General features: G+C 41.2%; 2 pseudogenes; one reads left to right on the top strand and one right to left on the bottom strand.

The window, feature by feature from the left end:
• Positions 1-1,409: 1,409 nt before the first annotated feature.
• Positions 1,410-2,018, bottom strand: LOC102874221 (annotated as a pseudogene).
• A 2,379-nt stretch (positions 2,019-4,397) lies between these two features.
• LOC102873819 overlaps positions 4,398-11,218 on the top strand; it is a 57,646-nt pseudogene continuing 50,825 nt past the window's right edge.

Raw genomic sequence — 11,218 nt, 5'->3', positions numbered from 1 at the left:
GTGCATATTGTTTTAGGCAATCATTCTTATATATATATGTAATTATAATTATAATGTGCTTACCTTGTCTTAAATTGTTTTTTGCCTGAATTGTATTTTGTAAGAAATTATTGGTTTGCTTTCTTTTTTCTATTTAATGCTTAGTCTACCCTTTTCCTTTTGTCTAGATGTGTCTCTTTTATAAAGTGTGTCGATCAAACATATTTTCTTATCCATTCGGCAACTCTTTTGCTCTTGTCTGTTGCATTCAACGCTTTCTTATTCCATGTAATTATTCCTTGGTATGGTTTCATTGCTATTTCAGAGATATATTTTTAAAAAATTCTTAATTTCTGCCAAAAATTTTAGTTACTTTTGTGTCACCCCTCTGACAATGTCATTGAGTGTGGCATTAACGCAATGTGCTCCCCGAGTGATGTCCTGCAGATGTATTATTTAATAGTTTAGATTCTAAATTCATTTTGCAGTACTGGGCATGATCTCTGCCCAAGCAAAGATCAAAAGCCACCCTTGTTTCAGAATCATACAGACGTTCTCTCACTAATTCTGTTCATCCGTTTTTGTGCTGAAGGGTCAATCATTACCATTGAGTGCACATTTTTTAGATTGCTCTTAATGCCATCATTTATACACTTTGTGCTTCATGAACATATATTGCTTTTAATACGGCCTTTTATTTACCTTGTGTTTTTTTTAAATATTTTGACCTATTTTGTTTTTTAAACACTTGTAATTTTGCAAGCTAGCATTAAAATATTGTCCTCAATTTTTTTGCATATCAGAAATGCATTTTTAATTTGAAAACAACTTAAAATTTTAGACAAATGATTTTAGTATATAAATTTGATTTTGTTTTTATACAGAATATAAAGATGTCCCTCATTAATGTTCCATATGAAGGATTTTTACCTTCTGCACACAATTGTGTATCTTACATGTGTCGTACTGGAAACCAGCGTAGTGATCCTACACATAAATTAGGACAGCGCGCATTAAAAAGGAGAGAAGAGAAATACTTTACTGAATCAGATTCATGAAGCAAACATGACACAAAACCTGTGCATTTAAGACCGAGTCAGTAACTTTAGTTAGGACACTGCAGATTATACCAGGATAACAGATTTGTGAGGCTATAAAGTTGTGTGCACCACATTTAAACAGCAAGGAATAGCTATTGGAAAAAAAGGCTGAAAGAAAGGATTTTTGCTAAAGCAAATTATCTTGTCTACTGCCAAAACAAACAAAAGTGAGCATCATAATGAGTGTTAGTATACTGAAGGCGCGTCATACCAGCTGATGTGCAGCGTGCTAAACGTTAGTTAGAACTTCTTCACCAGTGCATACATAGCGTTACTAGTCAAGGAAAGTTTGTTTGCTTTTTTTTTTTTTTGCTTCCTTCTTGCCAAATTTCAGGCGTGTCTTATTTTGGATGGAGTATAACTTTTATCTATTATTTCATCCTGTAAAAACATGTGGAGACAACGTTCATTCTGTGCCAGGGGATGACCAGTGACCTTGTTTATAAACTGCTCCAGCCCTTGCTTTCTTTCCTCAATAAAACTGTCATCAAAGATTCCATCATCTCCTCTGAAAGGAAGTTGACGCAAAAATGCTTTTCCAGGGAGCGGGGGAGCTACAACCTTGCTTTCTCTTTCTAACCCACTTCGAAGCCATTCAAAGTCACTGTATCGTCTTCTAACTGTAGATTCCTTCAGCTTAAAAATAGGAAGATTTGTCTTGACCCTGATTTCATAGGTGGTGAAGCGGCCCTGCCAACCCCCACGGTTTGGGGGTTGCTCACATTGAAGTTGCCGGGCGGCCCGTAGGCGTCATATAGGTTCTGCGGCTTGGTGATCAGCTGCTGGGTGTCTGCCACTGTCCTGTCCTCAATTTTTTGTTAATTAACATTGTAGACCTTTTAAAGCTTGAATAATATTTTATTATAAATGAGTTGCTATTGATAAATGCCCTTTTCATCCATGTGCATTGTGTTTTATATATTCATTCTTATACCTCATGTTTTACATAATTGATTACTATTCCCCCCTTCACTTCTCCCCTTCTCGCTCTTCTCCTTCTGAACATTTCCACACTACTTGCTCCTACTAGATAATTGCAATAGCCGTTCTGTCCTTTTATCAGTTCTTCCCAGGTAATCTGCCCTTGTCCTGATCCTTCATGGTGTTCCTTGACAGCACATTCTTTCCCTGCTCCCCTGATTCGCCCTCTTGTCATTGTTGTGTGCTGTTGATCCGCTTGCTATAGTGCTCCTAAGTCCAACAATCTGAAGCCAGCCCTATCTGGACCCAGTCTCACTGACTATGACACACCTACTCCCATTGCCCTAGTTACTATGTCAATCCATCTCATTGGGGCCTTTCTCTCCTGCACTGTCCCTCCATCCTTCTGAGCATGATGTCCTTTTCCAAGGACCTGCCCCTCCTGGCTATGTGCCCAAAGTATGTGAGGCAGAGCTTCATAAATCCTAGCCTCCAAGGAGAAACTTGGTTTTACCCTTTCCAAGACAGACCTGTTTGTTTTCTTGGCGGTCCATGGTGTCTTCAAGACTCTTCTCTCCAACTCTACAACTCAAAAGCATCAATTCTTCTTCTGTCATCTTAAGTCATTATCAAATTCTCTTATGCATAGCAAGTAAATGCAAAGGCCACAGCCTGAATCAGGTGCACCTTAGTCTCTAGACTGATATCATTGCTTTTCAGTGCTCTGGAGAAGTCCCTGACAGCAGATTTTCATAGTATTAGTCTTTATGCAATATTTGTTCTTTTGTGATCAAGTTATTTCACTCAGCATAATATTATCTGGCCTCTCAAGGTTCATAATATTTTTTTACCTAATTTTATTGGTTTTAATACAATCTTTCTTTGTTTTCATGCATGTGCATTGTGTCTTATACAATCTTCCATTTATTTTGTATTTTGTTCGTGCATATTGTTTTAGGCAATCATTCTTATATATTATATTTGATATAATTAATTACTATTGATCTATGCCTATTTTCACCTCATCTTCTCGACTCTCCATTGCATCTTTCCTATTCCTTCACCCCCTCATCCATCCACTAACTTCTGCTGTTCTAATGATTACCCCTTTTATCAGCCCCTGCCCATTCTTCTCCCCCTTTTGAACATTTAAAGACATCTTGCTCAGTTATCCTCCTGTTGTCACAATAATGGTCTTATACAGTATTTGTCCTTATGAGACTGAGTTATTTCACTCAGCATATTGCTCTCTAGACTCTCCCGTATTAGAAATAGTATCTTATGAAATTGTTGTTCCTTAGTACACCAGAATTTCTCAATCCATTCGTTTGTTGATGGGTATTTAGGCTGTTTCTATTTTCTTGTAACTGTGAGTAGTGTTTCAGTAAACCTCGGTGTACATATCTCCATTGGTGCCTTGCCTCTGATTTCCTTGGGGTCTATCCCTAGAAGTTCAAAAGCCAGGTCATATAGGATTTCTGTATTCACCTTCTTGAGGAAACATCAAACTGCTCACTGTAGTGATTGTACATTTTACAACCCTACCAGTAAAGCATGAGAGTGTCAACAAATTTAGAAGCCCTAGTCTAGAGTATGAATAGGCTTGCAAACATAGCCAAAAATGCACAACCAAGAGAGAATAAAATCGACAAACTGGACTTTCTAACAAGAAAATCCTTGTGTGTATCAGAATCTTTCTCCAATAGCGTAAGAAGAAAGCTCACAGACTAGCGGAAAAAAACATTTGACAATATGATATTTATGACAAGGGACAAAGAACTAAAATTGACAGAGAACTACAGTGCCTCTAACAACAACAACAACAAAGACTAATAAACCAACTAGAAAATAGGCAAAAGACATGGAAAGACTCTTCACCAAGGAGAACGTCACATGGTCAACACACACATGAAGAAATCGTAAAAACCTCTAGATGTTGCTGCTGTGTACCACTGAGTTGGAACCAACCCATAACTGACCCTCCAGTGGGTTTTCAGAGGTAGTTACTCCTAAAGGCCAAGATTGCCCATCCTTCTGTGGGGCATCTGGTGGATTTGAACCTGTTGTGCCTTCGGCTTTGAAGTACAGCTTCTCACCACCAAGCCACCAGAGCTCCCGGCAACTAACAAGATGCAAATCAAAATAATTGCAAAGTGTAACAACAGGAGTAAGCACTTCGGAATGGTGTCAGAATACAAACCCTCACTTAAGGCAGGTTTTGTGAGGCAAGCTTATTACACCAGCTTTGAGTCCAAGCAGCAAATTGCTTTGGGCTGTTTGGAGCCTGCAGCTCTGACGGGCTTCCTTCCTCTGTGTGCCTGGCTTCTGCTGACATCTGGCTTTGCTGGAGCCGGCAAGCTGCTGGTTGTACCCATGAGTGGGAGTCACTGGCTCAGCATGCGTGTCGTGGTGGAGAAACTCAGCCAGAGGGGGCACGAGGTGGTGGTGGTCATGTCTGAGGTGGGTTGGCACCTGGACAAATCCTCCAACCTCACGGTGAAGACTTACTCAACTTCTTACTCGATAGAGGACCTGAGTCGTGAGTTCTTGCTCTTCACCAACTCTCAGTGGAAACGTCAGCCTTCGGATTTGTATTCTATGCTGATTTCAATCAGAAATGTGTTTAAATACTTTTTTTCACATTGTCAGAGTTTATTTAATGATGTGAAATTGGTCGAGTTCCTAAGAGGCAGTTCTTTTGATGCGGTGTTTACAGATCCTTTTGATATGTGTGGCTTAATTGTGGCCAAGTATTCCTCACTCCAATCTGTGGTCTTTGTCAGGGGAGCATTTAATCATTTTGTTGAAGAAGGCACCAGGCCCCTAGTCCTGTTTCTTACTCGCAGAGGTCTCGTAGGATCCTCGGACACTATGACTTTCAAGGAAAAAGTATGAAACCACATTTTCCATTTGGGGGAACATTTATTTTATGCTCCTTTTTCCAAAGGTGGTTTCGAAACTACCTTTGACATTTTTCTAGAAGCTGGTCACAGCTTATGATCTTCAGAACCACATGATAATTTGGTTGTTATGAACTGACATTATTTTTAACTCTCGACAAGACCTTAGACATATCAGCAATCATGAGGACTGAATCATGAGTCTACTTGATTAAGAACTACTCGACTATGAGTCAAGATGAGCCTCTGACAACCAAAGCAACATGCTGACTCCCTGTCTGCAGGAACAAGTTAAACACACAAGAGATCCACAGGGCAAACTGGAATATGAAACATCCCATTGGACACTGACCCAGTTACTGCACAAGTCAAAAGGCTTGTTCAAAGGGGGGAAGCATGAAACATCACAACAGGTACATAGACCCATGGGACAGAACTTTGAATCCCAAAATAAACCCATCCATCTGAGGATAACACATCCTTGGCAAAACGATGGAATCCATGGAAGATAGCCGCTTTAGCAAATGGTGCTCAACTGGGTAACTGCAGGGAATTGAAACAAGATCCATACCTCAAATCATATTAAAAACTTAACTAAGGGTGGATCCAGGACCTAGGAATAAAACCTAAACCTATAAAGAACATAAAATAAAAAATGGAGCAGACCTGGGAGCCCTAATCCATGGCACAAAGACTATCAGCTGTAACAGAAAATGTGCAAAACGCGGAAGGTAAACTAACAATTGGAACCACCTAAAAATGAAATTCTGATTCTGATGAGCATCTGCAGACTTCTCCAGAAGAACTGAAACTAAACTCCTTCAGACTACGGAAAAAATTTGTTAAAGATACTTCAGACAAAGGACTCACTTAGAACATTTATAGAAAACACTAACCCTGCAACATGAAAGACAGTGCCTAATTAAACACTGGGCCAAGTATGTGGCTAGATACTTCCCGGAGAAGACGTTCAGGAGGCCAAGAGGTGCATGTAGAAATAGCCCAGATCATTAGCTATTGTTGTTGCTGTTAACTTGTTGTTGATGTGTACCTTCAAGTCAGAATGGACCCATAGCTGACCCTCCAGCAGGTTAACAAAGGCAATAAATAACACAGGGGGAGGACATCCATCGTCATTCACAGAGCAGCTGGTGGATGAGAACCATGTACCTTTGCATTGGTAGGGAAATTCCTTACCACTTTTCTGACAGGCTATGAGAAACAGCTCTTCTTTCATGGAAGTAGCTGGTGTTCCCCAAGGCGATGGCAGACACTGCTATCCCCCAAGGTTGGGAACTCCCCACCCCTGTTCCAAATATAGAAGTATGGAGCTGGGAGGGAGTCCATCTAAAGCTGTGGCAGCTGCTGTGGGCTCTAGTTCTGTTTCCTGCATCTGCCTTGGACCCTCTTCACCACGTTCCCTTAGGCAAAGATTCTACGGCCTCTACCATGTGGGCTCATAGGCAAGCAGAGCACCTGTGTGAAGAACTGCAGATTTAAGGTCACACACTTTATTTGGACCCTGAGGTCCAAAGCCTATTTATAATTTCACATAAATTCTACCCTACAGTAATGCATTAATGGCAAATTGTCATCCTCACCAAACATTCGCACCCAGTCACATAGCCAGTAGTCAATACTAGTGGAATGCTCAGCACAGTGGCCAGAAATCCAGCAGAGAGTGCAGGTACAGAGAGCAGAAACACCGCCCTGCAAGCATCTTGTCCTGCCATGATTCTGGGCAGGGAGGGGGCAACCGCAGACTTGATCTCTCTGAGCAGGAGCTTTACCATCAGAATCTCTCAGAGTCTGTCATGAGAAACACTTCCCAGGTACAACCAGTCAGAAAAGAGGGGTTTTGTTCTTGGATTAGCACACTGCTGTCCTGCAAGTTCTCCCTTCGGGATGTAGCCAGCCAGAATGGCAACATTCCTAGGAGAGGCTGTTAATTGGAGAAGGATATCGTGCTTGGAAATGCAGAGGGTTGACAAAAGAGAGGAAGACCCTCAACCAGATAGATGACACGGTGTGTGCTGCAATAAGCTCCAATGTGTCAGAAAGTGTGAGCATGGTACCAGGGTAGGACAGGGTTCAGATCTGTGTTCATAGGGTCGTTGTGGGATGTACTTGACGGCACCTCACAACAACAACAATAACAACAACAATTTTTAGAATAGTACATTGACTGACCTGATACAGCATCTTCTGGTTAAGACATTAAGTCTCTGGACCTTTTCTGGTAAATACGTAGCAATCCTTATCACAACTTGCCTTTTTGGTGACCACAAACATGTAAGTAACACACAACAGACACGTCTTCCTTCCACACAACTTGCCCTTCTAGCCAGACTTAACACAGCAAAGTAAGAATTCATTTCTCAACATGATAGTAGCTAATTTACAGAATTATACTCTGAACACTCATTAACTCTAGTATTCTAAACCTTCGCTTTACAGACTCTGTTCTATGTTTCTGGCAATAAGCTCTTAACACTGTCAACTAGTGGGCAGAAGTCAGTGATGCTGCTTAATATCTCATAACACATAGAAACACCCTACCTTTGCAACAATGGAAAATCCTACTTCTCCCCCTCCAAACGTCAACCAAACTAAGGTTGAGAAATCTTGATCTAATTAAAGTGTAGGTGGAAATGGGCACTACGGTGGCCTAGTGGCAAGAGGTTTATCAACCACTACACCACTCAATGGGGCCTCTGGCTTCTGGAAGAGAGTCCATGATGGAATGCTCTGGCACTTGTGGCTTTCTTTTTGCCACAAGTGCGTGTCAGCAGAGTGGACTTGCCAGATGAACTGGGGGTCTCTGGCCCAGAGGTCGCCCGCTTTTGGGAGTGCCAAAATGGTAAAATGCTGAAGGGCCCTTGGGCCTGTGGCCCTCAGGCCTGTTTTTGTAATTGTTTTTGTTAAAACCTTCTTCTCAGTCATATAGCCTTGGTGTGTCCACTTGTGGTACAGAGGTAACTTGTGGATTCTGTGAAGCTGAATGTTGTGACACTGATGTGTCAAATACCTTAGTGGTTACAGATGGCAGACAGTGTTTGGTGGAACTCCCTGATTAAACCAAGCTTGGAAGCAGGAGTGACATCCATTTCTGTAATAGTTTGCTTCTGGAAACCCTATGAACCTGGAGACAGAATGAAAGTCACACAAATATTGAGAACTTCTGTTCATATGGTTGCTGTGAGTTGCTGATGACTCAATAGCACTTAACAACAACAACAACACTCACTACACCACTGGTTTGCTAGTAATAGCAATGGCTTATTCAAGACAAGTGTAGTGTAGGTGGGACATTCTACCTGCTTCCCTCATTCACTTCTTCAAGTTCAGTCTACTTTTAATTCTTCCATCATTGTAATCATCAGAACTTGGTGTGGGCAACCCCATACTGTAATCTTGCATCTATGAAAATAACTTTTGTTTTAAGCCCTGAGAAAATAGGTAAAAGTTGATGCATACCAATAGCTGTTCACTTGTAGAAAAATTGATGCGTTGAAATCTTATGAACTCAGCAAAAATGGTTGCAGAAGGCAACTAGAGACCAGATGGGTCATCATACCTTTGCCCTGCCTCTTTGAAGAGGAAGAAAGATACTGTGAACCAAAGAAAAATAAACGGAGAATCTCAGGGACAAGTTGGTAAGGGACCTAACTGACTTACATTAGCTATATGATTACAAAAGGTTAAATATTAACTTAGGTTTCTTTTCTATAAAAAGACAAAATCCAGAACCAGCAAGAGGTAGAGTAGGTTTGGGAAAAGTACTGACTATTTTAAGGAAGCTCACTAGAAGCCCGTGGAAAGCAGTGGGAAGCAGTCATCAATATTTTTTTACTCTCCCTTTGCCCAGCATGGTCTACCATTTTCAAGGACTTCAGAAGGCTTTTGTAGGGCTGTTCTTGTTAGCAATTTGGAGTGTGGTTGGAGGTGAGAAGCTGCTGGTTGTTCCTCAGGATGGAAGTCCCTGGCTTAGTACGAAGGAGATCGTTGAGCTTCTCAGCCAGAGGGGCCATGACATTGTGGTGGTGGTGCCGGAGGTGAACTTGCTTCTGAAGGAATCCAGACACTACACCAGAAGAGTCTACCCAGTGCCTTACAGCATGGAAGAGCTGAAGGAGCTTTACCACTCTATAGGAAATAGCCACTTTGCTGAGACATCTTTCCTGAACAGCCCTCTAGCAGAGTACAAGAAGGTCAAAGTTTTTGTTGACTTGTACTTCACCAACTGTGAGAGTCTGCTGAAGGACTCAGAGACCCTGCAGTTCCTCAGAGAGAGTAAATTCCATGCCCTTTTCATAGATGCTGTCATGCCCTGTGCGGTGATCCTAGCTGAGTACCTGGACCTGCCCTTTGTGTATATCTCTCGGAGCTTCCCAAGTCTTCTGGAGCACATCATCAGTGCAAATCCGAACCCTGTGTCCTATATTCCCAAATATTACACCTCATTCTCTGATCAAATGACTTTCAACCAATGGGTGATCAACTTCCTCATGAATTTGTTGGAGTATCATCTATGTTATTCAGAAATTCAAGTTATGACAAATTAGCCTCGGATTTGCTGAAGAGAGATGTGAGCACGGTCACATTATACCAGAAAGGTGCCGTACTTCTGTTAAGATATGACTTTGTGTTCGAGTATCCCAGGCCTGTCATGCCCAACATGGTCTTAATTGGAGGTGTCAACTGCGAGAAAGGGGGACACCTACCTCAGGTTAGTGATTTTTAAAAAAAATAATTTTAATGAACATTTACAGAGAATTTGGATTTCCATTCATTCATTGCTGCACTTCTCTACCCGCCCAGCCCTCTCCCTCCACCCCCCAGTTCGCTCCTCTCTTTCAAAAGTAAAAGAAAGACTCCCTCCCTGGCACACAATCCCCCCGCACCCCTCCCACCGCCCCAAGTACATTCCACTATGCAACCTTAATTGTGGACTCTTGTGATAGCAGGTTAGTGATTTTACCCAATTTTTTTCACTGCTTTGTTTCCTAGTAAAAGAAGATAAATCATCCATATATGCTCTGTTACCCATCACCTATTGGCATCTCCTGGCCACTTTAATCTGGATTTTCTGAAGAAATGGTGGCCTTCCTTCAAAGAAAAGCATAGTGTAGAAAAAATATGTAAGATTCTGAAGCCAAGGATTTGAATACAGACGGAAACAGCACTCAAAAGTTCTGGACTCATACAGTGAGGCATACATCTGGTTGAACTGATGGAACAGAAGGCTTGACCAAAGGTGTAAGATCTGGGGAGACAGCCATGGTCACAATTCTGTTCCTTGTAGTTATGTGGACCCGAATCCAGGAATCAACATACTACAACCAGTTCTGGCCAGAGATCTGGTTTTGAATGACCTGGAGCTAAGAACAATTCCCTGTTATTGTTTTGTTTCTAAAAAACCTTGTTACTGTGATTTGGTTGAAACATACAGAGCACATAGTTTCCCGTTTAATAACTCGTGTATACTGTGTTTCCTCCCCATGATGTTTATTGCTGTCTCCACGATGTAAGGGCACTTGCCCCATTTCTTCCTTGTGTTTCCATTCCAATTTGTCATTCTTTCCTACCTGATCCTACTTTATGATCTTTATCCTTGCACCGAATTGTTAAAATTTATAAAAGGATCTTAAACAATAATGAGAAACAATGTGTGACCAAAATATAAGTTGTCTGCAAAGGTTACACAACCTTTCTTTCAGAGCCCCATGTTGTTTTTATCTTGTATTCTTTGAACATTTTACTGTTTGCCTGTTTCCCCTTTAATTATGTTTGATGTTGTATTATAGTCCTTTCTTTTATTCATTATTCCGTAAACTTGAGATGCACTTTCATTCCCTTTGCCCTGGTCATTTGAACAGACTATAGTTTCTCTGTTCTTTGTGATTCTGGCGTATGGGTGTGTGTACGTGTGTGTGTGGGGAACTATTGCATTCATCAGCAATGTTAACTTTCTCCAATGTTTGGTGGGTTTTGCCTGCACAAGGTTCTTTGGTGTTTGCTAAGCATTACCTCTCCCTCTCTCTAATAGCGCCTTCTCCATCCTTTGTTTAATTGGGTTTTGCAAGCCATTTTTGAACTTTTCAATCTCTTCCACGTTAAAGATCATGCTGTGTTCTTTCTGTCCACCAGGGGGCATTGCCACTCAAGTGATTGGCCATGTACTAATCTGTCCACCAGGAGGTGACCTTTTCTGCCCCTGAAGTGTTCTTTCTTTCTTTCTTTCTTTCTTTCTTTCTTTCTTTCTTTCTTTCTTTCTTTCTTTCTTTCTTTCTTTCTTTCTTTCTTTCTTTCTTTCTT

The sequence above is a fragment of the Elephantulus edwardii genome, unplaced genomic scaffold, assembly GCF_000299155.1.
Source record: "Elephantulus edwardii isolate Elephantulus edwardi_28Jun2011 unplaced genomic scaffold, EleEdw1.0 scaffold00127, whole genome shotgun sequence".
Classification (NCBI taxonomy): Eukaryota; Metazoa; Chordata; class Mammalia; order Macroscelidea; family Macroscelididae; genus Elephantulus; species Elephantulus edwardii.
Note: the sequence above shows the minus strand (reverse complement) of the source record. Positions and strands in the feature narration are given on the sequence as shown.